This window comes from Aulostomus chinensis, chromosome 4 (genome assembly GCF_037954235.1).
Source record: "Aulostomus chinensis isolate RoL2024-O1b breed Wild chromosome 4, RoL_Achi_v1.0, whole genome shotgun sequence".
Classification (NCBI taxonomy): domain Eukaryota; kingdom Metazoa; phylum Chordata; class Actinopteri; order Syngnathiformes; family Aulostomidae; genus Aulostomus; species Aulostomus chinensis.
In genome coordinates, this window is record NC_141323.1 from 25,625,584 (window position 1) to 25,631,474 (window position 5,891).

General features: G+C 43.2%; 2 non-coding genes across 2 annotated transcripts; both read right to left on the reverse strand.

Annotated features, from left to right (window-relative positions):
• Positions 1–219: 219 nt before the first annotated feature.
• trnak-uuu (transfer RNA lysine (anticodon UUU)) lies at positions 220–292 on the reverse strand. The gene has a single exon. It is a non-coding gene; the product is annotated as a tRNA-Lys (tRNA).
• Positions 293–3,184: 2,892 nt separating this feature from the next.
• Positions 3,185–3,266, reverse strand: trnas-aga (transfer RNA serine (anticodon AGA)). The gene has a single exon. It is a non-coding gene; the product is annotated as a tRNA-Ser (tRNA).
• Between the last annotated feature and the right edge of the window lie 2,625 nt (positions 3,267–5,891).

A 5,891-nucleotide genomic window follows, 5' to 3' on the forward strand; every position in this document is an offset into this window, starting at 1 on the left:
TGCCTCTCGCCCATAGATGCTGGGATAGGCTCCAGCCCCCCTGCAACCATTAATGTGGGTGTTTTGTTAATTGCATGCCACATCAAATTATTATTGGTCACTTTTCTAGCAACAGTCTCACAGTGGCAAGACAAGAACACTTCTACTTTTGATGATGACAGTTTGTTCAACACTGAACTTCATCCAGTCCCATGTTGTCAAACACTGGAACATCCACAGCACCTGAACAGGGACTTGAACCCTGGACCCTCAGATTAAAAGTCTGATGCTCTACCGTCTGAGCTACTCAGGCTCTTTCTGCAGAATTTAGACAGGAAAAGAAACACCTGTGAAGGTCAAACTGCTGCTTTCTTGACTTGTTCAATACTCCATGTTAAAGTCCACCATGCTTTTGATTGGCTCTGATTCTCTGTGGCAAAATCCAACAAGAGGCTCCAAAAATGTCTTGAATGTCATCAGAATGCACAGGACAAGATGGTAGTTTCCTTCATGTCTGCAGTTCCTCCACTGGAAAGTAAAGTCAATGCTGTTCCTCTGCTGAAACCTGGGATCAGACCAGGGACCTTTACATCTTCAGTCTAACGCTCTCCCAACTGAGCTGTTTCAGCTCTGAGTGAGGGCCCTGCTTCTCTCATTTTATAATCTCTTCCACTCTCACTAGAACTTAGAGAGGATTTGAGCTTCTGAAGTCATGACACATTGAACAGTTCTACAGGACCATTTTTGATGAATGTCTGAATCACACAAGCCTTTTTTGTTCGTCTTCTTCCCAGTTGCCTCAACATTGTGTGAGCCAATAATTCCACATCTGTACCAGACAAACCTCTGGTTGGTGGGTTTTCTGGATCTTTCTGTTCTAACAGTGTCTTTTGTCTTAATTATGCCACTTTCACATGATACAAACACAAAATGAAAAGCAGAACAAGCCAGAACCCAAAATATGGATTTGCAAGGTCAAACAAACAACAACCAGTCAAGCAAATCAAACCAACAGAAACCAACTACTGGTTCAAAACCAGTAAAAAACAAAAACAGAGGAAAAGTCTCTGTGTGCAAGAACATGCATGTGTGTGTGTGTGTGTTTAGATGCGCGTGTGTTAAAAACTGACAACATGAGCCAACAGTGGTGGTGTCTGTCAAAGAGGTGGAGCTCTGTCCTTCACCTGCAAGATTTCAGCAGGCAGCTCAGGTCCAGTTTTCTTCACTGTGCCACCATGATAAGTTTCCTCCTGAGAAGTTCTTGTCCAAGGTCATAGCTGGTAAAAGAATTGTCACAGTGATACTGGGACCCTGCAGTCCAGTCGTCATATCCAGGACCACACTGGACATGGCCGCCTTTGTTTGTTTTATTGTTGTGCAACGTGAGAGAACGTGACAGACCATTTTATACCAAAGACAGGCTCTGTGTGTGTGTGTGTGTGTGTGTGTGTGTGACCATGTTAAATTCTTTTCAATAAATGTGTTTCAACCTGCTATTATTTGTATGCTGTATGATTTCTGAAAACCAAGACTAACTAAGTGCGCTGACCGATTGAGCCACAGAGACTCTGAGTCTCCTGCTTTTCATGAAGAGTTTTCAGGCTAATTTCAGAGTGTGAGGTCCACACTGCACATTTGAGGGAACATGAAGGACAGCTGAGAGTCTGACTGTCATGGCGAAAGCCTTCAGCACTAGAACTGAAACAGCCCCCACCATCTTAACCCCCCCAGACCAAACATCATCGTCCAGCCTCCAACCAGAGGTCCATCAGTTATCATGGGAGCCACATGTGGAGTCTGGATTCTTTTCTAGAATGAGACGGCAATGACAGTCCTGCCAAGTGACATCACTGACATGAATGGATGACTTCAGTGCATCCAATTACCAAGTGCACTGCAGCAGTCCTTGTTGCTGTCTGCTGTTGTGTCACAGCAAAGTCTTTGGTGCTGGGATGAGGTCATGGAGACGATCTGGGAGCAGTCCTGATGTCAAATGGACAAAATGTGTCAACATGAAATAAAATTGGAAACCTATTTGAAGCCTTATTTTGTGTTTGATGGACATTTTTTTAAATCTCTAATGACTTGTTTTAACTGAACCTACTGGATCCTGTGGTGCCTGATGAGGAGACAACTTGCAACTCTCTTCTGGGAGGCCTCCCTGCATGCTCATTCAAGCCTCTGCAGATGATCCAGAATGCAGCAGCACGCCTGGTGCTTCCAGCCCAGCGCTGCTCCAAATCTCTAGCCAGACTCTTCTCTTCTGTTGTTCCCAAATGGTGGAACAAACTACCCAACTCTGTGCGTTCTGCTGAGTCCCTTTCTACTTTTAAGAGACAATTGAAGACTCAATTGTTCAGAGAGCACCGAGGCACTTGACCTGACTCTTCTCCTCTTTGTGCTGTGGGGTAGAATAAGTCAGAGGGTCCAAGACCCAGCACTTAGTGATTATGTAGCACTAACTGTGTTGTGTGATGTTGTATGTCTGTCAAAAAAAAGAAAAAAAAAAAAGGGGGGGGCGCGACACTTCTTCTGCCACTAGATGGCGGTAGCTGTGACCAAATCACAACTGAAGCACTTTTGTGCTTCCTATGGACTTTTCCTTAATTAAGTCTAAATTCTTACTTGTGTTGTACGTCACTTTGGACAAAAGCGTCTGCTAAATGAAATTGTAGAATTGTAGAATTGTAGAACTTGGGTACAAAGTTGAAGAGGAGGGTTTTTGGAGGGGAGGGGATTTTTTTTCCAGTGTTGTAAATCAAAGTAACTCCAACGACATGATAGAATTTCTCAAAATGTCCTAAGATGGATTCCAAACCAAATCAGCTGTCACAAGGGAAAGTCTGCATGTAAACACACACACACACACACACACACACACACACACACACACACACACACACACCAACTGACATTCCCAGGGACTAAACCAAACCAATTCCTACGTAACCCTAAGCTCCACCTCAGTTCCAGATGAAACTGGTTGAACATGGAACCGTCCCACTTGGAACATTTCCATCACCTTCACCACCACTGGAGTATCAACAAAGATTTTGGTCAACACCAGAATGGTTGAGACAAGACAACATGCTACCAATCCTGTCTCTCTCCCTCATCATCAGCTGCTACAGCCCTTGAAAGAAAACCTTTAACACATGGACCTACAGGAGGAGCAGATGTTGTCTCCCCTGGAACAGCAGTTTAACGTTGTTGGCAGGACTCTAACCTGCGCGGGGAGACCCCAATGGATTTCTAGTCCATCGCCTTAACCACTCGGCCACAACAACTACACTCCCATGAGCATGAGTAGAGGACTGATATTCAACAATTTATCTTCATCAAAGCACAGTAGATTTTTTTTATCTTCTCACAAACACAAACTATTTGTGTGTGTGTGTGTGTGTGTGTGTGTGTGTGTGTGTGTGTGTGTGTTGTTTACCAGCAAGCTGAAAACTGTTGTGATTTTTGACAATTCTATTGTTTCTGAATGAAAATCATGTGAAGGGACTTCCGGTGACGCCATGATGTAGAAGACACGAGGGAAAATTGCTCCGAGAGAAAACTAATGTAAAAATAGCTCTTTAACGTGATATTAGCAGCAGAAAGGGGTCGAGGACGCGGATAATCAGAGACTAAAGATAAGAGAATTAAAATGGACAAAAAAGGGAAGTCAGCTAAGAAAGAAAATGCGAATGATACAGGCGCCGGCGGAGCGCGGAGCGCCGCACCGGGGATGGCGATGTCCGGAGACGAGGTATCAATGATATTAGCGGCGCTCCGTAAACTACGCCAAGAACATGCAGACGCGGTGACGGAAAACAAAGGAGCCTTAGCAAGACTAGAAGCTAAAATAGCTGAAATGGGGGAGAAAATGGCTAAGTTGGAGCAGCGGTCAGATGAGATGGAAGAGAGGATTAACGACACGGAAGGCCGGACGGCGAGGCTGGAAAGAATGGTCACTTTACTACTTCAACACGAGGCAAGGCTGTCCGCGAAATGCGAGGACTTGGAATCAAGATCAAGAAGAAACAACATAAGAATACACGGAATCCCAGAGGGTGCTGAGAAAAACGACACCATAGGATTTGTGACTCATTTTATTCAGTCCTCAATGAACTTCCCTGATAAAATGGCGGTTCATTTCGAGAGAGCGCACCGATCACTGACTACGAAGCCGAGAGAAAACACGGCCCCCCCGCGAGCAATAATTGTTCGCTTCCTCAACTACAGGGTGAAAGAACGGCTGATTCAAGAAGCATGGAAGAAAAAGTTCACGTATGAGGGACGTAACGTCTACTTTAACCAGGATTACACAAATGAAGTACAAAAAAAGAGGAAACAAGTAAGGGAAGTTATAAAGAAACTAAAGGAGAAGAACGTGAAGGCACAATCTCCATATCCTGCACAGCTGAAAGTCTTTCTGGAAGACGGGACAAAGACGTTTGCCACATTAATGGATGCTGCACCCATGCTGAGGAATATGGGGATTCAGGTGGAGGAGGAGGACGAGACCGAGAGACTACAGAGAGTGATGGCGCAAGGCAGCTGGACCATCATGACGGGACAGAGGGGGAGAAGACAGCAGCCAAACATCACAGAGACGGATCTACGGGCCCTTATCAAGTGAAGTATTTCATACGAAGAGGATGCCCTGAAATATACATGATCAATAAAAGTGTCTGTTAAAAAGGACATACACGAAGACAAATGGAGCTGGTTAAGAGGTAATTTACTACTTATAAAAAACAAAAAAAAAAACAACAGAGAAAATATTGTTTTGGTTCTATTTTGGAGCAAAATCACTGCTTTTGTGGAGCAAATGGCAACTTTACACAACATCCGAGAAGTTGCAAGTGCACATAGTGCGAACCACCAGAGGGCCTTCGTCACAACTCTCTGGTCAGGGGACAGTTGGGAGTCTTGTTTTTCTTGTTATTGTGTATTAGTTCTTGAGGAGATGCAGACTTGTCTTTTTCGCTGTGCTACTTTTTGCACAGTTATATTAGTTAATAAGAGATGTAAAGTTACTGGGTTTCCACTTAAACAAATATGAGTAGGCTAAACCTTGTGTCATATAATGTCCATGGGTTGAATCACCCCATAAAGAGAAAGAAAATACTGAGTCAATTGAAAAAAATGCAATGTTCAATAGCTTTGATACAAGAAACACATCTGGATGACAACGAATGTAACAAACTGAAAAGGGAATGGGTAAACCAAGTATTTCATGCTTCTTTTGGAAAAAGAAGGGGAGTAGCAATATTAATAAATAAATCCCTGCAATTTCATACAGAGAAAGTGATAAAAGATCATCTGGGAAGATATATAATGATGGTTGGTTCCATAAGCGATATGACAATATCCATACTAAATGTTTATGCCCCAAATGAGGAAAATGCGGCATTCTTTAAAAATATAGCCAACGTAATTGCCAACAATGGGAAAGGGATGATAGTGATTGGGGGTGATTTTAACACAGTGCAGAATGGTAAGCTGGATAGATTGCCTCCAGAACAGGGACCAAGTGTCAAAAAAAATCGAAGGTACTAAATAATGTCATAAGAGAGCGAGGTCTTACTGATCCATGGAGAAGAAAAAACCCTAGAGGGAAGGATTTGACTTTTTACTCAAACCCACACGGGAGTTATTCAAGGATAGATTTTTTCTGCGTTTCACAACAACATATGCATAAAGTGCTGGACTGTGGCACAGACACCATCACTATAAGTGATCATGCTCCTATTACGCTAACGGTAGATATGGGTAATGAATCTTTTTTCAAATACTGGAGACTTCATGTATCTCTGTTATCAGATGAGAGTGTGGTCAAGGAACTAAAACAAAATTTAAAGGAATACTTTCAAACTAATGACAATGGGGAAGTTTCACCTTCAATTTTATGGGACGGGGGG